This window comes from Tachypleus tridentatus, chromosome 11 (assembly GCF_004210375.1).
Source record: "Tachypleus tridentatus isolate NWPU-2018 chromosome 11, ASM421037v1, whole genome shotgun sequence".
Taxonomy (NCBI): Eukaryota; Metazoa; Arthropoda; class Merostomata; order Xiphosura; family Limulidae; genus Tachypleus; species Tachypleus tridentatus.
Window position 1 is genome coordinate 21,755,439 of NC_134835.1, and position 27,298 is coordinate 21,782,736.

At 35.6% G+C, this 27,298-nt stretch overlaps 1 long non-coding RNA gene and 1 pseudogene across 3 annotated transcripts in view; both read right to left on the minus strand.

Annotated features, from left to right (window-relative positions):
- Positions 1-27,298, minus strand: part of LOC143231740 (uncharacterized) — a 293,239-nt gene that overhangs the window by 119,047 nt on the left and 146,894 nt on the right. The window lies entirely within an intron of this gene.
- LOC143231739 (uncharacterized) overlaps positions 1-27,298 on the minus strand; it is a 123,683-nt pseudogene that overhangs the window by 44,657 nt on the left and 51,728 nt on the right. The window contains exons 3-5 of the transcript XR_013017143.1: positions 20,824-21,038; positions 2,458-2,592; positions 237-370 (exon numbers count right to left, since the gene is read on the minus strand). The product of XR_013017143.1 is annotated as an uncharacterized LOC143231739 (transcript). The remainder of the gene's footprint in view (positions 1-236; positions 371-2,457; positions 2,593-20,823; positions 21,039-27,298) is intronic.

Here is a 27,298-nt window from a genome sequence, read left to right on the forward strand (position 1 = left end):
GTATATAGGTTTTAGATTAGGTGAATTCCAGTAATATACAGGTTTCAAAATATGTGACGTGTTGTTTGTTCTCTCTACACGGTGAACTAGTGTTACGAATGTTCATGTTACTTTAACTGGAACAGGCAAGTAAGACTGTTTGTATTCAGTCATTTCCATTGTACGTTAGCCTCAAGATGTGTGTCAGACCATATAAAACAAACACTAAGAAACTGACAGTGGTAGAACATACTCACCGGTTTCTCATTTATGTACCACCTGAGCGTAGCTGCGGGTTTGGATTTCGCTGATGTACACTTGACAGTAGCTGTATCTCCGATTCGGTATTTCATATGTCTTCCGGTAATTTTGGGGCCTTCCGTAGGCAGAACTACGATGAATTATACATTATTAGTGCCACTACGTTCCATCAGGGGAATTAATGACTAAATCAAAGTCCTGGCCGTTAGAGGATTATCATATTGAATGACGAGGTAAAAATAGAGAAGCTAATATGAATATAAACATAGGGTGTGCTTAAGTTACATACGAAGACCATTATCAAACACAGTGTGTACTTAAGTTACATACGAAGACCTTTACCAAACACAGTGTGTACTTAAGTTACATACGAAGACCTTTATCAAACATGGTGTGTACTTACGTTACATACGAAGACCATTACCAAACACAGTGTGTACTTAAGTTACATACGAAGACCTTTATCAAACACAGGTCGTACTTAAGTTACACATAAAAACCTTTATCAAACACAGGTCGGACTTAAGTTACACATAAAAACCTTTATCAAACACAGTGTGTACTTAAGTTACACATAAAAACCTTTATCAAACACAGTGTGTACTTAAGTTACACATAAAAACCTTTATCAAACATGTGTCGTACTTAAGTTACATACGAAGACCTTTATCAAACACAGGTCGTATTTAAGTTACACATAAAAACCTTTATCAAACACAGGTCGGACTTAAGTTACACATAAAAACCTTTATCAAACACAGTGTGTACTTAAGTTACACATAAAAACCTTTATCAAACACAGGTCGTACTTAAGTTACACATAAAAACCTTTATCAAACATATGTCGTACTTAAGTTACATACGAAGACCTTTATCAAACACAGGTCGTATTTAAGTTACACATAAAAACCTTTATCAAACACAGTGTGTACTTAAGTTACACATAAAAACCTTTATCAAACACAGTGTGTACTTAAGTTACACATAAAAACCTTTATCAAACACAGTGTGTACTTAAGTTACACATAAAAACCTTTATCAAACACAGTGTGTACTTTAAGTTACATACGAAGACCTTTATCAAACACAGGTCGTATTTAAGTTACACATAAAAACCTTTATCAAACACAGTGTGTACTTAAGTTACACATAAAAACCTTTATCAAACACAGTGTGTACTTAAGTTACATACGAAGACCTTTATCAAACACAGGTCGTATTTAAGTTACACATAAAAACCTTTATCAAACACAGTGTGTACTTAAGTTACACATAAAAACCTTTATCAAACACAGTGTGTACTTAAGTTACACATAAAAACCTTTATCAAACACAGTGTGTACTTAAGTTACACATAAAAACCTTTATCAAACACAGTGTGTACTTAAGTTACATACGAAGACCTTTATCAAACACAGGTCGTATTTAAGTTACACATAAAAACCTTTATCAAACACAGTGTGTACTTAAGTTACACATAAAAACCTTTATCAAACACAGTGTGTACTTAAGTTACACATAAAAACCTTTATCAAACATAGGTCGTACTTAAGAAAAACTTAACAAAATATTCAGTAAATAAGTTGCTTGAAAACATTCGTTCATCACAAACAACGTGCAATATAAACTCAACTTATCACAAGCTACAAACTCAAATACATTAAAGTCAACTGTCTACATATATCAGAACGTTACATACAGAACGTGGAAGCGAAGAATATTGTACAAGAACATAGAATCGTAATTAACAAACAGAGAACTACATCAAGGAAAACTAATTACGAATTTAATTATATAAGATACTCAATGCTCTGAATGCGTTTTGTTTAATTCAACGTCACGAGGAAAATAAATGAAGCGGGTATTAATTTAATAATGTTTTTCTCTCTTTTAATCTCTCTACGTTTAATACGTACTTACCGAGACAGTTTGTGTTTATAAAAATATTCCGTAAAGTTTTTGTTTTCTCTTCCTGAGAGCATTTTTTTTAGAATATTATCTGCATATATTAAATATTAGCAGAATATAGTAAACTGGACGATATATTATTTATGGATGTGCACAGTTTTGGAATATGTTTCACCATTAATCTTGGATTATTGATTGTTTGTTGACTATTGATTGTTCGTAAATGGTGTTTACTTACACAATAACAAATTGTACGAAATTTGTGGATAAAGGAGACTTAGGCAGGTTGTAAGAGACAAACCAACATACCATAAACTTTCATGCTCTTTTTTGCAGACACTGTGTCAATACGGGTGCTTCGGTTGACACCTCGCACTTATAAACTCCAGCAGTTTCCAAGGCAACGTTTCGAATGTACACGGACTGTTCCTTCGATTTGGACAGCTGCAGGTTAATAAAACAAAATGGATAGATTTAAGTGAGACACAACAATTTCGAAACTTTTAAATTGAAAGCTAAATTATGATATGGATTTATATCTGAATGTTGGAGTAAAGAAGTGGAGTGATGGAAATTGGATAAGGTTATCCAAAAATTAGATTATTAATTAAACTAATCATAATCAAGTTAAAACTAACATGAAGGAAAGATTTATTTTCATTTTGCTATTTTTAAAATTGTAAACATTTATATGTAAAATGTTTTTTTTAGATCACAACAATATCAACAACAAAACCTGAGGGTTGCAGGTTCGAATCTCGTCACAAAACAATTCGCCCTTTTCAGTGATATCGAGAAAACCCACATGTAGAAAAAAATATTTATATAAAAACGGCTCGTTTGGGTTAAGAATTTTTTATTTTTTTTACGTAGAGGAGCGAACAACATTTCGACCTTCTTCGGTCATCGTCAGGTTCACAAAGTGATGACCAAAGAAGGTCGAAACGTCGTTCGCTCCTCTACGTAAAAAAAAAAATATCAACCCAAACGAGCCGTTTTTACATAAATATAATTCGCCCTTTTAGTACCGTGTGTGTATGTGAGGCGTTGTAACGTGATGGTAAATTCCACTTTTCGTTATTAAAAGGCCTGGCATGGTCAAGCGTGTTAAGGCGTGCGACTCGTAATCTGAGGGTCGCGGGTTCGCATCCCGTCACGCCAAACATGCTCGCCCTTTCAGCCGTGGGGCGTTATAATGTTACGGTCAATCCCACTATTCGTTGGTAAAAGAGTAGCCCAAGAATTGGCGGTGGGTGGTGATGACTAGCTGCCTTCCCTCTAGTCTTACACTGCTAAATTAGGGACGGCTAGCACAGATTGCCCTTGAGTAGCTTTGTCCGAATTTCAAAAACAAACAAACTTTTCGTTATTAAAGAATAGCCCATGAATTGGCGATGAAGGGTTGACTACCCGCCTTCTCTCTATCAGTTCTAACTTGGGAGGGTTCGCACAGACAGCCCTCGAACATTTTTTTTGTTTAAAGTTTAAGCTATCAAAAGTCTGAACACAATTATCATAATTCTCGTTAATCAAGAATATAAGCCCGCATTAGGTCGAGATTTTATTGGTCATAAAAGAACAGATTTAAACTTCCTAAGTAAAGTAAGAATATAACATTACACACATCTATGTTTTGTAAACGATTCCTTCCACAAAGTTGGTTTTGAGATTTATTTTAGCGCTAAACTACACAAAGGGCTAAGTAAGCTCTGTTAGCCATGGATTTTGGAATTGTAAGTTCGGAGACTTACCATTAACTCACGAAGTGAGAGACCAGCATAATAGATTGATTTTATAATTGATTAAGAAATGTGTAAGCCTATGGCTTATGATCGTATCAACTAGTAATGACGTATTGAAAAATATGCCTTTTATAAATAAGACATAAACATCACCTAATGCTGACTGGGAACATTATCATAAAGAAACGATACATGTAGCGTAAAATGTTTCATAACTAGGTTGCTCTCGTGTTTTCATATTATTTTTATGTAGAGTTTCACTTTGTTGTCATTTTTGTAAACTTTTGTGCTAGAAATTGATTTTTTATAGGTTAACATTTTACCTTTTTTTCTTTATGGCTGATAAAATGAATCAATTACTGAGAATTTTGATACGTTGTTTCACCATCAAGGTTGTTTATAATAGTGCTTGTAGAAGCATTGAAGATGATTTTGTATCGATCTTTTAAAACTGTTTTATTCATATTTGTTTGTTTTTTATTTCACGCAAATCTACACCAGGGCTATCTGCGCTAACCGTCCCTAATTTAGCAGCGTAAGAATAGAGGGAAGGCAGCTAGTCATCACCAACTATTTTACCAACGAATAGTGGGATTGACTGTCACATTATAAGGACCCCATGGCTGAAATATGTCACAGGAATTCAAACCTGCAACCCTCAGATTACGAGTCATGGTGAGTCTTACTCTATGAACAAATAGCCCTTATTATCATCAGTATTTTGGGTGTGTTTAAACCACTATAATATTAAAAATAACATATCATCGTCTTACATTCGCAATAGAGTATCAGAAAATCAAACATATTCTTATCCAGTTTTATTAATGGTGTCTCGTGCGTCACGGAAGTTAAGAAGGCAAAGCTGTTTCACATTGAATTTCTGTTTTCAACGCCATTATACTTTTTAATTTCAAACAAAGTTATCTTTAGAGAACTGTTTTTAAAAGGCCCCCTTACGAGTTAGTAGGGGACAGTTTTGTTGAAGTAAAACTACCAATCCGGTTTTTCTAAATTGGAAAGTTTTTTTTTGAAATTTTCATTGGTTAAAAATGAGACATCTTCTGCACTCTTTTAGCGTATAACTGCTAAATGTAGGCGCAGATAGCCCTCGTGTTGCTTTGCGCGAAATCTACCAGCGCATCACGTGCTTAACGACTAAATACAAAAAACATGGAAGTCTCTAAATGACACACAAAGATATTCAAAAACTGTTTAGAACCACGTTGGTAGAAATTGTGCAGCAAGCCGAGTACAATATTACACCTGTACTTTCAAAGTGTTGCTGTCTACTCATCCCACTACTGACTACAATGATGCTTCGATCTTCCTTACCGAATAACAGGCGAAATCGTTTGTATCTCATTTGAAAAGTAAACATAACAAGGTGATAGCAGAAGCATAGAAGGTTAGAACTTGTTTAATTAATCATACTGAGAATGTTGCTGTATTGATATATATACTGAATTTACTGCCAGCGGTTAAACCTTAGTACTAGCTAGTAGGAAGAACTTACGATGTTGTATTTCATTTAAACATTTAACAAATGTTTGATTGGTTTATTTTTAATTTCGCGCAAAGCTACACGAGGACTATATGTGCTCGTCTTACCTAATATAGCGGTGTAAGACTAGAAGGAAGTCAGCTAGTTATCACCACCCACCGCCAGCTCTTGGACTTCTCTTTTACCAACGAATAGTGGGATTGACCTTATCATTACAACGTCCCCACGGCTGAAAGGGCGAGCTTGTTTGGTGTGACTGGGATTCATACCCACTACCCTCGGATTATGAGTCGAGTGACTTACCCATTCAGGCCATGCCGGGCCTGAATTAACAAATGGAAAAATAGGTCTTGAAGAGTTCCTGGATCGAACTTACTTTTAATATTCAACAAATTGTATAGTACAGAGATTCCCATTGGCTCCTGAGGAACGTGTTAAAATAATCATGAAGAACACTTCTGGCTGTTAAGAGTTCACTACGCAGGTAATTGTGTTGATGATGAAATAATGTAAAATACAACAAAAATGCTGTTTCAGATACAAATGTAAGAGTTGTCGCATCCTTCTGCGATAAATTAAAATTTTCAACACAGATGATCACTACCTTCAAAAGACTCATTCAGGATCAGTTCGAAATTGTATTTTTCAATTGAAAGATACAGGCCAAAGATCAAATGTATTCGATATAGAGAATTATATTATATACGATTACCAAACTATAAACTAACTACAATTGAACATGTAACCTGTAAGTGACGTCATGCACTCACGAAAATAAAACGTTTCTTTGTTTACTTATTTTGCTGAATTTCGCACAGAGCTATTTGAGAACTAATGTCTACTTTTAAAATGACAAACTAGAAAGACGTCAGCTGATCATCCCCACCTTCCATCACGTCCTGGCCTACTTCTCATAAAACAAAGGTGGGATTGACCATCACATTGAAATCCCCCTTTGCTGAAAGAACAAGCGTGCTCGGTGACAGGATTCAAACCCGCGACCAGCAGATTGTGAGTCCAGTACCTTAACCACAGAATGAAGTTTAAGCGACCATTAATTACGATAAAAAATAATTTCCTACGTTGATTGAGTAGAAAATAAACTCCCAACAGGTACCACAACCAAGGTATTGTGAGGGCGCATCCTGGTATTAACATTTTAAAACATCTGTTTTTCAAGAATAAATCACTTCGATAGATAAGACAAGCTGCTGCGAAAGATATTTTTATGATCTGCTATATATATATATATATACACTCACCATTTGGGAAGAGATTCAAGTTTCTATTTCATAAGTTATCATAAATCTGACTGTTCAGACCTTCGATGATATGCATAATTTTTCATATAACATTAAATTTTATGAATTATGTATAATACCTCCTGAGCGTCTGATATTATATATAAATTCAGTTCAGACAATGCGTGTTTTACTTCCAGTGCAGCACTATATAAAATATTACGACGTCTGGAACGGCTGGTTTTTTTCAAACGAGATACACAGAACCGTTAGATTTTCCCCATATCTTAAACTTATTTTGTATCGCACGAAATTAACATGTCAGATAATAAATAAAATTTGAAACGAAGAAAAAAGATTAATTTAAAAATAATAAAAAAAACTATATTACTTTTTACGGTTATTATCCAAGGCTGTCTTTCCAGTATTATACGTTTACATGTTAGTTGTTGTAATGTTTCCTATACAACCCAAAACAGTTTCGCAGTGGATTAAACCCGATAATGGTATTACCTATACGTTTCTGCCATATCAGGCATCAATTTAATTGGCTGTTGTATATATGTTACTGATTTTTGTATATAACCCGAAACAGTTTTGCACTGGTTCTAATCTAATGACCTTATTATTTTAAGCCTATTAATTTGTGACATATCGCGCATCAACTTGACTGGCTTGTTATGTGTGTTATATCTTGTCCTATGCACAAAGAATCGGAAAGTAGCATACTTCTCTTTAAAGTGAATATTTACTAAGGTACCGATCCATTGAAATTACTATAAAAAACAACACACAGTCAAATAAGTACCTAGCCTAACAGTTCACCATCAAAACGTTTCTATAATTTCTTATATTGAATTTTACGATTACAAAGTAAATCTCATGTGATTTGCCATGAAACACTACTCGCGAGTTGGGTGGTTGTAAGCATTGTTCGACAAACAAAGTAACAAATAACAGTTTAGATTATGAGGTTAATAAGAACAGTGGTACAGGTCCCATGCCACTTTTGGTATTATTACAGTTTAGATTATGAGGTTAATAAGAACAGTGGTACAGGTCCCATGCCACTTTTGGTATTATTACAGTTTAGATAATGAGGTTAATAAGAACAGTGGTACAGGTCCCATGCCACTTTTGGTATTATTACAGTTTAGATAATGAGGTTAATAAGAACAGTGGTACAGGTCCCATGCCACTCTTGGTATTATTACAGTTTAGATAATGAGGTTAATAAGAACAGTGGTACAGGTCCCATGCCACCTTGGTATTATTACAGTTTAGATAATGAGGTTAACAAGAACAGTGGTACAGGTCCCATGCCACTTTTGGTATTATTACAGTTTAGATAATGATGTTAATAAGAACAGTGGTACAGGTCCCATGCCACTCTTGGTATTATTACAGTTTAGATAATGAGGTTAACAAGAACAGTGGTACAGGTCCCATGCCACTCTTGGTATTATTACAGTTTAGATAATGAGGTTAACAAGAACAGTGGTACAGGTCCCATGCCACTTTTGGTATTATTACAGTTTAGATAATGATGTTAATAAGAACAGCGGTACAGGTCCCATGCCAATTTTGGTATTATTACAGTTTAGATAATGATGTTAATAAGAACAGTGGTACAGGTCCCATGCCACTTTTGGTATTATTACAGTTTAGATAATGAGGTTAATAAGAACAGTGGTACAGGTCCCATGCCACTTTTGGTATTATTACAGTTTAGATAATGAGGTTAATAAGAACAGTGGTACAGGTCCCATGCCACTCTTGGTATTATTACAGTTTAGATAATGAGGTTAATAAGAACAGTGGTACAGGTCCCATGCCACTCTTGGTATTATTACAGTTTAGATAATGAGGTTAACAAGAACAGTGGTACAGGTCCCATGCCACTTTTGGTATTATTACAGTTTAGATAATGAGGTTAATAAGAACAGTGGTACAGGTCCCATGCCACTTTTGGTTTTATTACAGTTTAGATTATGAGGTTAATAAGAACAGTGGTACAGGTCCCATGCCACTTTTGGTATTATTACAGTTTAGATAATGAGGTTAATAAGAACAGTGGTACAGGTCCCATGCCACTTTTGGTATTATTACAGTTTAGATAATGAGGTTAATAAGAACAGTGGTACAGGTCCCATGCCACTTTTGGTTTTATTACAGTTTAGATTATGAGGTTAATAAGAACAGTGGTACAGGTCCCATGCCACTTTTGGTTTTATTACAGTTTAGATTATGAGGTTAATAAGAACAGTGGTACAGGTCCCACGCCACTTTTGGTTTTATTACAGTTTAGATTATGAGGTTAATAAGAACAGTGGTACAGGTCCCATGCCACTTTTGGTATTATTACAGTTTAGATAATGAGGTTAATAAGAACAGTGGTACAGGTCCCATGCCACTTTTGGTATTATTACAGTTAGATAATGAGGTTAATACGAACAGTGGTACAGGTCCCATGCCACTTTTGGTATTATTACAGTTCAGATAATAATGTTAATAAGAACAGTGGTACAGGTCCCATGCCACTTTTGGTATTATTACAGTTTAGATAATGAGGTTAATAAGAACAGTGGTACAGGTCCCATGCCACTTTTGGTATTATTACAGTTTAGATAATGAGGTTAATAAGAACAGTGGTACAGGTCCCATGCCACTTTTGGTTTTATTACAGTTTAGATTATGAGGTTAATAAGAACAGTGGTACAGGTCCCATGCCACTTTTGGTATTATTACAGTTCAGATAATGATGTTAATAAGAACAGTGGTACAGGTCCCATGCCACTTTTGGTTTTATTACAGTTTAGATTATGAGGTTAATAAGAACAGTGGTACAGGTCCCATGCCACTTTTGGTTTTATTACAGTTTAGATTATGAGGTTAATAAGAACAGTGGTACAGGTCCCATGCCACTTTTGGTATTATTACAGTTTAGATAATGAGGTTAATAAGAACAGTGGTACAGGTCCCATGCCACTTTTGGTATTATTACAGTTTAGATAATGAGGTTAATAAGAACAGTGGTACAGGTCCCATGCCACTTTTGGTATTATTACAGTTTAGATAATGAGGTTAATAAGAACAGTGGTACAGGTCCCACGCCACTTTTGGTTTTATTACAGTTTAGATTATGAGGTTAATAAGAACAGTGGTACAGGTCCCATGCCACTTTTGGTATTATTACAGTTTAGATAATGAGGTTAATAAGAACAGTGGTACAGGTCCCATGCCACTTTTGGTATTATTACAGTTAGATAATGAGGTTAATACGAACAGTGGTACAGGTCCCATGCCACTTTTGGTATTATTACAGTTCAGATAATAATGTTAATAAGAACAGTGGTACAGGTCCCATGCCACTTTTGGTATTATTACAGTTTAGATAATGAGGTTAATAAGAACAGTGGTACAGGTCCCATGCCACTTTTGGTTTTATTACAGTTTAGATTATGAGGTTAATAAGAACAGTGGTACAGGTCCCATGCCACTTTTGGTATTATTACAGTTCAGATAATGATGTTAATAAGAACAGTGGTACAGGTCCCATGCCACTTTTGGTATTATTACAGTTTAGATAATGAGGTTAATAAGAACAGTGGTACAGGTCCCATGCCACTTTTGGTATTATTACAGTTTAGATAATGAGGTTAATAAGAACAGTGGTACAGGTCCCATGCCACTTTTGGTATTATTACAGTTTAGATAATGAGGTTAATAAGAACAGTGGTACAGGTCCCATGCCACTTTTGGTATTATTACAGTTCAGATAATGAGGTTAATAAGAACAGTGGTACAGGTCCCATGCCACTTTTGGTATTATTACAGTTCAGATAATGATGTTAATAAGAACAGTGGTACAGGTCCCATGCCACTTTTGGTATTATTACAGTTTAGATAATGAGGTTAATAAGAACAGTGGTACAGGTCCCATGCCACTTTTGGTATTATTACAGTTTAGATAATGAGGTTAATAAGAACAGTGGTACAGGTCCCATGCCACTTTTGGTATTATTACAGTTTAGATAATGAGGTTAATAAGAACAGTGGTACAGGTCCCATGCCACTTTTGGTATTATTACAGTTTAGATAATGAGGTTAATAAGAACAGTGGTACAGGTCCCATGCCACTTTTGGTATTATTACAGTTTAGATTATGAGGTTAATAAGAACAGTGGTACAGGTCCCATGCCACTTTTGGTATTATTACAGTTTAGATAATGAGGTTAATAAGAACAGTGGTACAGGTCCCATGCCACTTTTGGTATTATTACAGTTTAGATAATGAGGTTAATAAGAACAGTGGTACAGGTCCCATGCCACAGTTTTGGTATTATTACAGTTTAGATAATGAGGTTAATAAGAACAGTGGTACAGGTCCCATGCCACTTTTGGTATTATTACAGTTTAGATAATGAGGTTAATAAGAACAGTGGTACAGGTCCCATGCCACTTTTGGTTTTATTACAGTTTAGATTATGAGGTTAATAAGAACAGTGGTACAGGTCCCATGCCACTTTTGGTATTATTACAGTTCAGATAATGATGTTAATAAGAACAGTGGTACAGGTCCCATGCCACTTTTGGTATTATTACAGTTTAGATAATGAGGTTAATAAGAACAGTGGTACAGGTCCCATGCCACTTTTGGTATTATTACAGTTTAGATAATGAGGTTAATAAGAACAGTGGTACAGGTCCCATGCCACTTTTGGTATTATACAGTTATAATGAGGTTAATAAGAACAGTGGTACAGGTCCCATGCCACTTTTGGTATTATTACAGTTTAGATAATGAGGTTAATAAGAACAGTGGTACAGGTCCCATGCCACTTTTGGTATTATTACAGTTTAGATAATGAGGTTAATAAGAACAGTGGTACAGGTCCCATGCCACTTTTGGTATTATTACAGTTTAGATAATGAGGTTAATAAGAACAGTGGTACAGGTCCCTTTTGGTATTATTACAGTTCAGATAATGAGGTTAATAAGAACAGTGGTACAGGTCCCATGCCACTTTTGGTATTATTACAGTTCAGATAATGATGTTAATAAGAACAGTGGTACAGGTCCCATGCCACTTTTGGTATTATTACAGTTTAGATAATGAGGTTAATAAGAACAGTGGTACAGGTCCCATGCCACTTTTGGTATTATTACAGTTTAGATAATGAGGTTAATAAGAACAGTGGTACAGGTCCCATGCCAATTTTGGTATTATTACAGTTTAGATAATGAGGTTAATAAGAACAGTGGTACAGGTCCCATGCCACTTTTGGTATTATTACAGTTTAGATAATGAGGTTAATAAGAACAGTGGTACAGGTCCCATGCCACTTTTGGTATTATTACAGTTTAGATTATGAGGTTAATAAGAACAGTGGTACAGGTCCCATGCCACTTTTGGTATTATTACAGTTTAGATAATGAGGTTAATAAGAACAGTGGTACAGGTCCCATGCCACTTTTGGTATTACTTCCTCCATTGTTGATCATATTTGGTCTGATGATTACGGCTTACAATGAAACTAACCTTAGATCACTGATCATGAAAGACTTTAACTGCTCTTCACTGTACACGGACATCAGCTGTTAAGGCCAGGTTTAAATATACCACTAACATAAAACTACATTGCATCTGTATCGAGCGGCTAAACAACCACATGATCGCTTTGGACTGCTGTGGTTCAAGGTCATTTTACTTTTTCTTGTTGAAGAACAACTCTGTAGTTTTGATTTCTGGCCGGAAGCTTCTGAGCCTTAATCAACTTCAAATCTAGCTTCGTCAAAATGATTTTTTGGGTCAAAGGGTTCTCTTTCGTAACTATAACTTTTACTTTAAAGATGAAAGTACTGATATGGATTGACATGATGTGTAGTTTTGAAGACTATTGTGTTATTAAGTATCCGGTGTGAGAATGTTTTTGTTTTCGTAAAACAGGGAAAGTTTTCTTCCAATCACCGTGTCCTTTGAGTAAACATTTTTCAACAATCTAGTTATACTTTCTTCAGAAAGTCCTCTGACGACGTCTATCAATTATAAGGTTATCTATGTTATCATTACATTATCCAATGACGGAAATTAGCCGTTTAAAATCGTACGTGCTAAGTATGTTCCCCATATATGTTCCGACAGTCTACTGTGTTGTCGTGTGCAAATGATCCTTATGGAGTGTGCCTAAACCATTTTTGTAACAATTAAAAAAAGGAAACCTTCCATATAGAACATTAAATATTCTATCTAATCACAGAGTTCCGAACGTAAAGTCATACAACAATGCTGGTTGTAATTAATAAAAATGGATTATTAGAGCTTTTTGTGAAACACGACAAAATAATTTATTAAGTCATCGTAAGTTCACGAATATCCTTTTCCTGCCAAATCTAAGAGTAGTTTTCCTGACGAAGTTTTAGTCTCTGTATTGCGAAATCGTGAAAACCTGTGCAGTGAATGTTAAATATGTATATTTAATACACGTATATCTATTAGCATTTTCCCCTTAAGCCTTAAAAGTAGTTCTTGTTACTATTGGTCGTTATTTCTGTTTCAACTGAAGCGGTAGTAAACACAGAACTTTCATGAGAACAAAACTATGTTCATGGAAGTAAAATAAATATAAAAAAAAAACAAACAGTAATAAATTTAATGGTCGGAAAGTTTTCTAACTTATCCCTAAATAATAAAACATTAAAAACAGTCATTAAACAGCAAGGATAGAAACATCGTGTGCAGATCTTTCAAGCTCCTGCTGGAAAATTCTTAACAACAATCTTAACTCATTTTATTCGCATTTTACGAGAGCAATTATAAAACGTAAGAACAAAAAACAAAACAAAAAAGAGTTGAATTATAACTTCTCGAGGGTCTGCTAACTACTGCATGTTTTTATACGATAGAAATTATTGTGTACGTCGGAAAATGCTAAGCACGTCTTTTAAAAAATGTATTTTTTTTTCATTTTAGAAAGAAAAAATATTATGAAAATGGTTCGATACAGCCCCATGTTTATCCCATTTTACGCCGGATGTGGCCCGGTATGGCCAAGTGGGTTAAAGCTACACAAGGTCTATCTGCGCTAGTTGTCCTTAATTTAATAGTGTAAGAGTAGAGGGAAGGCAGCTAGTCATTACTACTAACCGCCAACTATTGGACTACTATTTTACCAACGAATAGTTTGATTGACCGTAACATTATAACGTCCTCACGGATGAAAGAGCGAGGATGTTTGGTGTGACGGGGATTCGAACCCGCGACCCTCAGATTACGAGTCGAATGTCTTAAGTATCTGGCCATTCTGGGCCTCTTGAGTTACTTTCACCAACGAATAGCGTGAGAGACCGTAACATTATAACTCGCATTCGGTTGAAATAGCGAGCATGTTCCGGAAAGGGATTAAAACCTGAGGCCCTCAGATGTTGAGACCATATTAGGCCTAATAAGGTAAGGAAATAAAACCATGAAGAAAAACAAACAAACAAACAAATACGTAATCACGAAACTAGTTTTCTAGAAAGCTTTGGATACTAGCGTGTAATATAAAACATAAAACTCTGCCAGAACTTTCACGGAATCAGGTTTTTCTGCGAATCAGAATGCGAAAGTGCGGCGAAACGGGCAACTACCGCTTCTTGCTGTTCTCCTTTAATGCTTCATGTCCATAATAGAAGGATCATCTGTCTTAGTTTCCAAGATTTAACTGTTTCGACTTTGCATAGTTTATGTACATGTTACACCAATGTACGTATAAATCTGTCGTTCCCGTTTGAAAACCAGCGTATGACCAACCATTAGCTAGATTACCTATGGGAAGATATCTAATCCATTCGGTTTACCTAAAGAACTTGGTCTATTTGAAACCATGCAAAATATTCAAGGAATATGAATATTTGGTGTGTGTTTTCTGAATAACTGTAGTTATTCACGAAAATAAAATAACACGAAAAGCTCAAAGGTGCAAAAAGACCAGAACAAGGATACAAGTTATCATTCAAGAAAAAGAGAGTACATTAGTTTTGTGACCTTCACAAGGCTATTAGCATCTTTATTCACTGCCTTGCCGAATATTAAAAAAAATACGGTTTCAGTTTTGTTTTTGCTCACCACAGATTGAATCATAAAGTTAGATTATTGGATCAAATTTTTACGGAATATTTCATGTAAACTGACGAATTCTGCGACATATTTGGCAATTCTTTCGTATTGGAACGTCTTATTTGATCGAAAGTTGCTTAAAACAAACGTATTAAATAAAATGTCTGACATCTGATTTATTAAAACTTTCCATGAACAAATTACACATGGGGAAATCTAATTATATTCCGGTATCGTAAACAGTTTGAGTCTGAAAAGCTAAGGTTTTCTTCATAATTTCAGTCTGTTACTTTTAAGGAGTTGTTACTTACGTTTGGACTTCTAAGTGTGTGAAACTGTAGCAAACAATCATTATGGTCTAGCTTTTCGTCATGATTTATGTTTTTTTATAATATTCGGTTGTATATTTTGAATCGAGAAAAACGGCTTCAACCCAATGACTTATATACGAAAAGAGTCGATACAGTTAAATATAATAATAATACATGCAGGTTTTCTAGGAGTGGCTAAATGATAGAATTTCATGACAAGTTAGACAAGACAAAATATAAGTTGAATTCTTAAAATAATACTAACTGGATATCATCTTACAACTAGAGTAATAAGGGTGGAATGTTACCTTGTAATGTCCAGTTCTAGCTACAACTAGAGTAATAAGGGTGGGATGTTACCTTATACTGTCCAGTTCTGAGTACAACTAGAGTAATAAGGGTGGGATGTTACCTTATACTGTCCAGTTCTGAGTACAACTAGAGTAATAAGCGTGGGATGTTACCTTATACTGTCCAGTTCTGGGTACAACTAGAGTAATAAGGGTGGAATGTTACCTTATACTGTCCAGTTCTGGGTACGACTAGAGTAATAAGGGTGGGATGTTACCTTATACTGTCCAGTCCTGGGTACAACTAGAGTAATAAGGGTGGTATGTTGCCATATACTGTCCAGTTCTGCGTACAATTAGAGTAATAAGCGTGGGATGTTACCTTATACTGTCCAGTTCTGGGTACAACTAGAGTAATAAGCGTGGGATGTTACCTTATACTGTCCAGTTCTGGGTACAACTAGAGTAATAAGGGTGGGATGTTACCTTATACTGTCCAGTTCTGAGTACAACTAGAGTAATAAGGGTGGGATGTTACCTTATACTGTACAGTTCTGGGTACAACTAGAGTAATAAGGGTGGGATGTTACCTTATACTGTACAGTTCTGGGTACAACTAGAGTAATAAGGGTGGGATGTTACATTATACTGTCCAGTTCTGAGTACAACTAGAGTAATAAGGGTGGGATGTTACCTTATACTGTCCAGTTCTGAGTACAACTAGAGTAATAAGGGTGGGATGTTACCTTATACTGTACAGTTCTGGGTACAACTAGAGTAATAAGGGTGGGATGTTACCTTATACTGTCCAGTTCTGAGTACAACTAGAGTAATAAGGGTGGGATGTTACATTATACTGTCCAGTTCTGAGTACTACTGGAGTAATAAGGGTGGGATGTTACCTTATACTGTCCAGTTCTGAGTACAACTAGAGTAATAAGGGTGGGATGTTACCTTATACTGTCCAGTTCTGAGTACAACTAGAGTAATAAGGGTGGGATGTTACCTTATACTGTCCAGTTCTGGGTACAACTAGAGTAATAAGGGTGGGATGTTACCTTATACTGTCCAGTTCTGGGTACAACTAGAGTAATAAGGGTGGAATGTTACCTTATACTGTCCAGTTCTGAGTACAACTAAAGTAATAAGGGTGGGATGTTACCTTATACTGTCCAGTTCTGGGTACAACTAGAGTAATAAGGGTGGGATGTTACCTTATACTGTCCAGTTCTGAGTACAACTAGAGTAATAAGGGTGGGATGTTACCTTATACTGTCCAGTTCTGGGTACAACTAGAGTAATAAGGGTGGGATGTTACCTTATACTGTCCAGTTCTGGGTACAACTAGAGTAATAAGGGTGGAATGTTACCTTATACTGTTCAGTTCTGGATACAACTAGAGTAATAAGGGTGGAATGTTACCTTATACTGTCCAGTTCTGAGTACAACTAGAGTAATAAGGGTGGGATGTTATCATATACTGTCCAGTTCTGGATACAACTAGAGTAATAAGGGTGGGATGTTACCTTATACTGTCCAGTTCTGAGTACAACTAGAGTAATAAGGGTGGGATGTTACCTTATACTGTCCAGTTCTGAGTACAACTAGAGTAATAAGGGTGGGATGTTTCCAGTTCTGGATACAACTAGAGTAATAAGGGTGGGATGTTACCTTATACTGTCCAGTTCTGAGTACAACTAGAGTAATAAGGGTGGGATGTTACCTTATACTGTCCAGTCCTGGGTACAACTAGAGTAATAAGCGTGGAATGTTACCTTATACTAGTCTGCTACTATGATAGCAGGCTGCCATCTCATATTGGTCTAGTTCTAGATATAACTAGAGTTTTAATAGCAGGCTGCCATCTCATATTGGTCTAGTTCTATGTTCAATTGGAGTGACTATAGAGGTATATATTGGTCCAGTTCTAGGTTTAATCTACAAGTATTATAATGGCTTTAGCCACGTTAGGACGTGGAATAATAGCGCTGAAACTCTACCTATTTACAGGACAATTATTTTGGTTGGGTTGATCGACTCGCAATGTGAAAGGCGCGAGACTGAATTGATGTTCAACCAAACAATCGTGGGGGCGTTATATGTGACGGTTAGTCCCAATATTCATCTTGGTAAAAGAGTATCCTAAAAGTTGGTGGTCAGTTTTAATGACTAGCTACCTTTCCCTCTAGCCTTTCCTTGCTAAATTAGAGACGGCAAGCGCAAATAGCCCCCGTGTAACTTTGCGCGAAATTGAAAACAAATGAAATAAAGCTGATTAGAAAATAGTTTTAGGAAACAAAACACGTTTGGCTGAAAATCATTTAACGTATTTGAAAAAGACTGGTATTAGAGCTTGAGTAATGGGATTTCTAACTGGACAAAATTAGTATTGGAGTTTGAGTAATGGGATTTCTAACTAGACATAATTAGTATTGGAGCTTGAGTAATGGGATTTCTAACTGGACATAATTAGTATTGGAGTTTGAGTAATGGGATTTCTAACTGGACATAATTAGTATTGGAGTTTGAGTAATGGGATTTCTAACTGGACATAATTAGTATTGGAGTTTGAGTAATGGGATTTCTAACTGGACATAATTAGTATTGAAGTTTGAGTAATGGGATTTCTAACTGGACATACTTATTAGTTATAAAATATTTCGAATTGTTTTGTGAAGTACACACTTTTTACATCTCCCTAACACCAGTAATATAATGGTAGTAAGAGTAAGTTTGATTACTTTCCAGAGCAAAAAGTAGGAATGGTTGGTTATGATATTTATGTTTACAAAAAAAAAAGGCGAAGTGAAAACAAAGGTTTTAGTCATTGTCACTTGTTTTGTTTGTTTCAGAGTAAATTGGGCTATCTGATATGTCCATCTTGCGGAACAGATTCCCGAGTTTTAGCGTTGCAAGTTTGTATACTTAAGAATAAACCACCATGGTGTATGTTTGTGTTTTCTTATAGCAAAGCCACATCGAGCAATCTGCTGAACCCACCGAGTGGAATCGAAGCCCTAATTTTAGCATTGTAAATCTGTAGACTTACCGCTGTACTAACGGGTGGCCCACCAGGATACTAAAGATATGTTGTTAACAGGAACTGCGTACAGTTATATTTGATTAAAAATATTTTACAAAAATCGGACACATCGTAATAAACTGATCGGACGTGTTAAAGGGTGGTAGTGAAAAAAAGTCAAAATATTTGAAAGGACAAATTCTCTAAATATTTAATATAAAAGTAGGGGTGCGTTAATAAAAAAATCCTGTTTATTTACCCCTTTTGTTTCTTATCACAATTTGGAACAAGATGCAACGTGTAGATAAAACAAGGGTAGGGTAATTATTTCACATTTTATTCCTGGTTGAATACTGCTGGTTTTCTGGTTTTACAGTAAATTTTATCGGGTTTGTTGGTTTGGCGTTTCATGGCGCAAAGCAACTGGGTTATCTCGAGCCTACAGAGATTGTCATTCTATGTAAACAAGTGGTTATTTCATTCAAACTTGGTTGTGTTTGTATTGTGAAATATCATTATTGTACTGAAATTATACTAGCTGCTTAATAGATATTAAGATCAAATTCTGGTTTAATTAAAACAGCTAGAGGGCATTTCCAGGTCACGTGACTTTGTGTTTAGCATCTTCACGAGTAATTAGGGTTACGTTACTTAGACACACATAATTACAAAGATGACGGTGCACACACGCCCCATGCTTGATTTTGCTGGAATATACGTTGTTATATCCTGTTATCTCAGCGTGTCAAGTTATTACTTATAATTAAAACGTGCTGTCTGTGAGTCGCAAAAAATACGGCGTAAAATAATTAACTTTTCAATCAAGCATAAATGAAGTAAACTTACGATAATAGCCACAAAAATACAAACAAACATAACAGTACTGTCTGTTGCACGTCCATGAAGCTACTTAGGTGTATAAACATAACAGTACTGTCTGTTGCACGTCCATGAAGCTACTTAGCTGCATAAACATAACAGTACTGTCTGTTGCACGTCCATGAAGCTACTTAGCTGCATAAACATAACAGTACTGTCTGTTGCACGTCTATGAAACTACTTAGCTGCATAAACATAACAGTACTGTCTGTTGCACGTCCATGAAGCTACTTAGCTGCATAAACATAACAGTACTGTCTGTTGCACGTCTATGAAACTACTGAGCTGTATAAACATAACAGTACTGTCTGTTGCACGTCCATGAAGCTACTTAGCTGTATAAACATAACAGTACTGCCTGTTGCACGTCCATGAAGCTACTTAGCTGCATAAACATAACAGTACTGTCTGTTGCACGTCCATGAAGCTACTTAGCTGCATAAACATAACAGTACTGTCTGTTGCACGTCCATGAAGCTACTTAGCTGTATAAACATAACAGTACTGCCTGTTGCACGTCCATGAAGCTACTTAGCTGCATAAACATAACAGTACTGTCTGTTGCACGTCCATGAAGCTACTTAGCTGTATAAACGCAAAAGTACTGTCTGCACAATGGACTGTCTGTTCTTTGCCCACTACTGGTAACGAAGCCTGATTTCTTTCGTTATAAGTCCGGACACTTATTGCTTTGTCAGTGGGATTCTGTTTCATGTATATATATTTTTATATAGCCATCAATGTATTTAATTTTTGTTATTTATTGTCCATTAAAACTTGTATCTGAAAGTGTTTCACATCATTTGTCAGATTTCAACCTTAAGTGTAGCTTTTAAAGTCCAGATACTGGTAGAATGTAAACCAAGTCGTGTCATGAAAAGTCGGGAAGTAATAACGGAGATTGAAATAGAACAGTCAAAGTGGTTTGTTTATTTGAAATAAAAGTGTACACAACAGAGCCAATAGAAACTAGTGTAAGAAGTTTATATGTATATAGATCTATTGACAAATATACGTTAATGGTGGTTTTAACCATTCGCCTGTTCGTCTCGAGCAATTTGTGTAGAGAGATAATAAGAATACGTTAAACTTCCCAACAGTATTAACGTGTTAAATATTTCCATGAAGTTCACGAAGATAAATACAAGGAATATTAAAACAATATAACCTAGTTGAGTGAATCAATACGACATTGGTTTGGTTTGAATTTCACGCAAAACTACACGAGGACTATCTGCGCTAGTCCTTCCTAATTTAGCGGTGTAAGACTAGAGGGAAGGCAGCTAGTCATCACCACCCACCGCCAACTCTTGAGCTACTCTTTCACTATTGAATAGTGGGACTGACCGTCACATTATAACGCCCCCACGGCTGAAAGGGTAAACATGTTTGGTGTGTCGGGGATTCGAACCCGCGACCCTCGATTTACACACTCCTCTTAATGCAGTGCGTGAATCATATTTCGCTTGAAAAATAAACAATATTACTGGCCTTTGGATGGTAATAAAACGGAAGACCTGCCTTTTGTTGGAACGTTAATGTATTTTAAAACAAAACAAAAATACATGGATCTCTTGTTCAACTTACATCAACTCTGACGCCACCTAGCGGAAGAAACTGTCCAGGAGGCCAGTCATTCGGAACAAAACGGTAGAATTCCACATCATCCTTGTACCACTTCACCGAGTACAACGTGTCTCCATTGAGGTCAAAGCTACAGGTGAGTTCCACTTCCTGTCCAACTACCGTTGGTGATGGAACGTCTAACATCACCAGTCGTAAAGGGGTGGTCAAGGAGATAGCTAAGGGATGAAAATACATAAGTGTTTTGTAACCATTGTAGACTTAATAAAATTAATTGTACTCCATTCTCGTTATTAATCACCTTATTAGACCATTTGCTTGTTTGTTTGTTACTGGACACAAATTTCTAAAAGTACACCTGTACTCCTCACACAGAGGGCATAGAAATTCGCGTTTTAGCAATATAAGTACACAGAAATACCACTGGGGGTCCAGCTGGTTGAAGAGAAAATACATAAATGCAATTTTCAAATATAAATGGTTATATATAGAGAGAAATTCATAAAATGGATAAAAAAAGGCTTATCTGAGCATTAAAATCAAACACTTTTAAACTATTCTGCCCTCTTGTAATTCAGCGGTAAGTCCGAGGGCACGTATCACTAAAAATCGAGTCTTTATACCTACATTGGGCGGAGCATAAATGGCCAAAGGTATGTTTTTTTTGTGAAATAAGAAATAATGATTCAAACACTTACAGTTCTATAGCGCTCTCAAGCGGATGATAAAATACGAAATTAAATTACACATATTTCATCACTTAACATAAAATATTTTCAGTCACATAGCGCCCTCAACCAGACGTTTGTTTTGCTTGTTTTTTTTTTAATTTCGCGCAAAGCTACTCGAGGGCTATCTGCGCTAACCGTCCCTAATTTAGGAGTGTAAGACTAGAGGGAAGGCAACTGGTCATCATCACCCACCGCCAACTCTTGGGCTACTCTTTTATCAACGAATAGTAGCATTGACCGTCACATTATAACGCCCCCACGGCTGAAAGGGCGAGCCTATTTGGTGAGATGGGAATGCAAACACGAGACCCTCAGATTACGAGCCGCACGCCTTAACCCACCTGGCCATGCCGGGCCTCAACCAGACGTGCATTTAAAATTAAACCGCATATATCTTAATACATTAAAATAAATATTTCTAATCGTTTAGCATAATCATTAAAAAAAATAAAGACGAATGATTAGTTTGTTTTATTAATGACTTTCCAACAGTACTGCACAGCTTCTATAATTTATTACCACGTAGGTATATCCGTATGAAAACAATAAATTACAACTTTACGTATAGAGATATTATGCAGTGAGACATTATGTGATGTTACCGGATCATTTTATTTTTATTTTTTGAAATTCGAATTATGTACAAATATTTTTCACGTAATTCGAAACTAACTGATATTAAATACTGAGGAACATAAATTACCTTTAACTGGATGAGAGATAAACAAACAACAACACAACTAAACCTTAGGGTAAATCTTGCCAAAGTAGATGTGTGTGTGAAGTGGGGATGAGGGGGGAAGGTATTAGATAACTGTTGTATTTTTTATTAAATCTTAAAAACAATAAGGATCAGCAGAATTGTAGTAATTACGATAATGACAAATCTTCAAAGTTTTAATGAGATATACTTGTAAACTTAACACATATGGTTTGTTTCATTCCATTTAAGTAAAAGTTTTTTTATTATACTGAGGACGAGAAAGTTGTGGAAAAGATATTTTACGTTCGAAACATTCGAATTGTGTATCAAAACAATAAAAACCTTGTTATTATGTTATTTTAAAATCTTTCGTATTCTAGACGTATGTCACAATTATTTATTTTCAAAACGTCCTTTGCAACTTTTATAGTATTTTATAGGAAAATAGTATAGTGAACGTAACTCAGGTGTTTCCCTTTCTTCAGATATCATACCTTGAACAAATGTAATTATAGAGTTTCTTTGTTTGGCCAGGTGGTTAAGACACTTAATTTGTAATCCGAAGGTCGCGGGCGCAAATTCTCGTTACACCAAACATGCTCGCTCTTTCAGCCATGTGGGCGTTATAGTGTAATGGTCAATCCTACCATTCGTTGGTAAAAGTGTGTGTGTGTGTGTTTTTCGTATAGCAAAGCCACAAAGGGCTATCTGCTCAGTCCACCGAGGGGAATTGAATCCCTGATTTTAGCGTTGTAAATCCGGAGACATACCGCTGTACTAGCGGGGGGCTCGTTGTCAATCCCACTATTCGTTAATAAAAGAGTAGTCCAAGAGTTGGCGGTGGGTGGTGATGATTAGCTGCCTTCCCTCTAGTCTTAAACTGCTAACTTATGCATAGCTAACTCAAATAGCCTTTATGTAGCTTTGCGCGGAATTCCAAACAAACTAAATAATTACCTAAAGCTTAAAGCAACTTATTTTATTATATTTTTAATTTTTCTTCATGAAAGAATTCACGATGAAACTTGTCATAAATACAAGTATTTCAAAAGTAAAACGGAAAGAATTATCTTAAGTCATTGGTACATTCAGTACGATTATGTGTGAATTATCGAAATACTACAGCCAGGCATCTAACCATTAGCGTCGTTTGCTTTTAATAAAGCAATTGTTGCTCCACCCCCTTAAAACCAACCAAACAAATAAAAACTGAAAGTCTTTTAAAATCAGGAAGCTCCACCCCTAAAAACCAACCAAACAAATACAAACTGAGAATCTTTTAAAATCAGCTAGAATCAACTGTCAGATTCACTTCTTGGAAATGTAAAAAAATTACAGAGATCAGGAATGCAGGAAATTCACAGTAACAATGTGTGAACAGAAATGATTTTGTATGCTTTTGCAACCTAGTCTTCATGATTATTTTTGTTCTGTTTGATGCATAAACCCTTCCAACATAGGCCTAGTTTCCATGATTATTATTGTTCTATTTTATGTATAAAACTTTACAACATAGGTCTAATCACTGTGTTATATTATTGTTCTGTTTGCTGTATAAAGCTTTCTAACATGAGACTAGTCTTCATGATTATTATTGTTTTGTTTTGTGAATAAAGCTTTTCAATACAGGCCAATTCTCTGTGATATATTATTATTCTGTTTTGTGTATACAGATCTCCAACGTAGGCATAGTCTCTATGATTATTATTGTTCTGTTTGTTGTATAGAGTTGTCCAACACAGGCCTAACTTCTATTATTCTGTTTGATGCATAATGCTTTCTTACATAGGCCTCGTATTCATGTTTCTTATTATTTTGTTTAGTGTATAAAGCTTTTTACACTGGTCTAATCTCTTATTCTCTTTGATGTATAAAGCTCTCCAACATAGGCCTAGTCTCCATGATTATTATCGCTTTGTTTGGGCTTTCCAACACAGGCCTAATCTCTGTAATATATTGTTATTCTGTTGGCGTGCAAAGATCTCTAACGTAGGCCTAGAGTCTCTATGATTTTTCTTATTTTGTTTGATGTATAAAGTTCTCAAACATAGGCCTAGTCTTCAGGATAATTATTATTATGTTTGATGTATAAAGCTCTCGGACATAGGCCTAGTCTTCAGGATAATTATTATTATGTTTGATGTATAAAGCTCTCGGACATAGGCCTATTCTCCATGATTATTATTGCTCCGTTTGGTGGGATAAGCGTTCAAACACAGGCTTAATCTCTGTGACATATTATTATTCTGTTTGATGTATAAAGCTCTCCGATATAGGCCTAGTTTCCATGATTATTATTGTTCTGTTTGATGTATAAAGCTCTCCGATATAGGCCTAGTCTCCATGATTATTATTGTTCCGTTTGATGTATAAAGCTCTCCGATATAGGCCTAGTCTCCATGATTATTATTGTTCTGTTTGATGTATAAAGCTTTACAACATAGGCATAATCTTTGTGATATATTATTGTTCTATTTGATTTATAAAGCTTTCCAACATAGGCCTAGTTTTCATAATTATTATTGTTTCGTTTCATGTATAAAGCTTTGGAACAGAAGCATAATCTCTGTGACATATTTGTATTCTGTTTAGCGTATAAAACGTTCCAACATAGGCCTAATCATCATGATTATCATTGCTTTGTTTGGTGCATAAAGATTTCTTACAGAGACCTGGTATTCATGTTTATTATTGTTTTATTTGGTATATATAGCTTTTTATACAGGTGCATTCCCTCATTCTGTTTGATGTATAAAGCTCTCCAACACAGCTCTTGGTTCCACGATAATTATTGTTCTGTTTGGTGTATAAAGCTTTCCAACATAGGCCTAGTTTTCATTATTATTGTTGTTCTGTTTTGTGTATAAAGCTGTCCAACACAGGGTTAATGTCTGTTATATATTATTGTTCTGTTTCATGCATATAGGTATCGAACAAAGGCTAGTTTATATAATTGTTATTGTTCTATTTGCTGTATAAAGCTTTCCAACATGGGCCTAGTATTTATGATTATTATTGTTTCGTTTGGTGTATAAAGCTTTCTAAGAGAAGTCTAATCTATCCGATTTAATATTATTCTGTTTTTCTCATATAAAGCTCTCAACATAGGCCTAGTATCCATGATTATTATTGTTCTGTTTTGTGTATAAAACTTTCCAACACAGGCTTGAACTGTGTGATTTATTATTGTTCTGTTTGATGTATAAAGCTGTCCAAGGCAGTCGTAATCTCTGTGATATATTATTATTCTATTTGATGTATAAAACTCTCCGAAATAGGCCTAGTCTTCATGAATATTATTATTTTGTTTGGTGTATAAATCTTTTCAACAAAGGCCTAGTCTCTGTGATATATTATTATTCTGATTTTTCTCGTATGGGCCTGGCATGGCCAAGCGCGTGAGGCGTGCGACTCGTAATCCGAGGGTAAACATGCTCGCCCTCCCAGCCGTGGGGGCGTATAATGTAACGGTCAATCCCACTATTCGTTGGTAAAAGAGTAGCCCAAGAGTTGGCGGTGGGTGGTGAACACTAGCTGCCTTCCCTCTAGTCTTACACTGCTAAATTAGGAACGGCTAGCACAGATAGCCCTCGAGTAGCTTTGTGCGAAATTCCAAAAAACAAACAAACAAACAATTTTCTCGTATGAAACTCTCCAACATTGGCCTGGTCTTCATGATTATTATTGTTTTCTTTGGTGCATAGAGCTTTCCAACACAGGCCTAATCTCTTTGATATATTATTATTATGTTTGGCGTATAAAGCTTTCCAACAAAGGCCTAGTCTCCATGATTATTATTGTCCTGTTTGGTGTTTAAATCTGTCCGACACAGGCTTAGCCTCTATGATTATTATTGTTCTATTATGGTGTATAAAGCTATCTTATACAAGAATGTTTGACACTGGTCCCAGATTGAATGTGGTTTTAAACTCATGGTTGGATGTGGGTCAGGAGGCATGTAAGCAATCAGAATATTTGCATTTATTTTCAGAGAAGGTGAGGGTCACATTCCACATACTGGGAGTGTGTTTTTATAATGCCAATTCATATTAAACATATTAAACTGACAACATTCTAGGCCATAATAGAACATTTTATCCAGTAAAAGAATGCATTACTCTTGCTGAAAATTTCCATCAGAGATAATTCTGGTTTTTCAGTGACCAAAGGAGCATTTTAGAATATCACTTGTGTTATCCTTATCAGCTGTTATCTGAAGGTGTTAATTCGTGCAATTATTACATTTCCTTTATCTTCACTAATCTTTAATTACGGAGATAAATTGCACTGGACAATTTTCTGGACAGAATAGTTCGAGTTTATCAGGTCAAGGATGGACAGCGTTGCACTAGGAGAGTATCGCCATTATAACAAGTTTGTACATTCGAATACTTTGTTACAGAGTAGTGTGTATTATTTTATTTATTAGAGCCTCCACAATGTATTTTAGTGCTTCGTGAGTTATTTGGCACGAATCCTCATTCACTGCATAATTTTCGAATATTACACAATAATTCCAAATGTAACTTGAGAAAAAATTGTCCCTGCCTTATTCGTCTCTTCGCTTTGCACAGTTTTAAATTATTAAACAGATGTAGTGATCTGACAATGACTTTGGGGACAGGTTTGACCCTGTAGGGAAATTCTTCAGGAGCAAGAAACACGTGGGATAAAAACTTGAGAACTAATTCCAAAGGACAGCGGTTGAGCGAACCATGTGCTCTCGTTATGGTTGTAGGAAATCGATTGTGTATCCAATTTTTTTTTTCCTGCCTATTTTCCTGTAGCTTTGCTTTGGTTTGATTCACATAGGAAAATAATTCATCATCGCATTTCCTTAAAGAAAATAATAACAGCTAATTTTTAATATCGAAAAACTGAGGATGTACTCAATCAAATACCTTCTTTATTTTTTCCTTTTATTTTTTTTTACAACTGAAGTCGTCTTTCATCATGAAAAAGGTTTCAGCCTCACGAATATTTGTTTATTTTAAAAAAAGTGATTTATGCGGTAGGTGTTTTGTCTGTTTGTTTTGTTTTTATA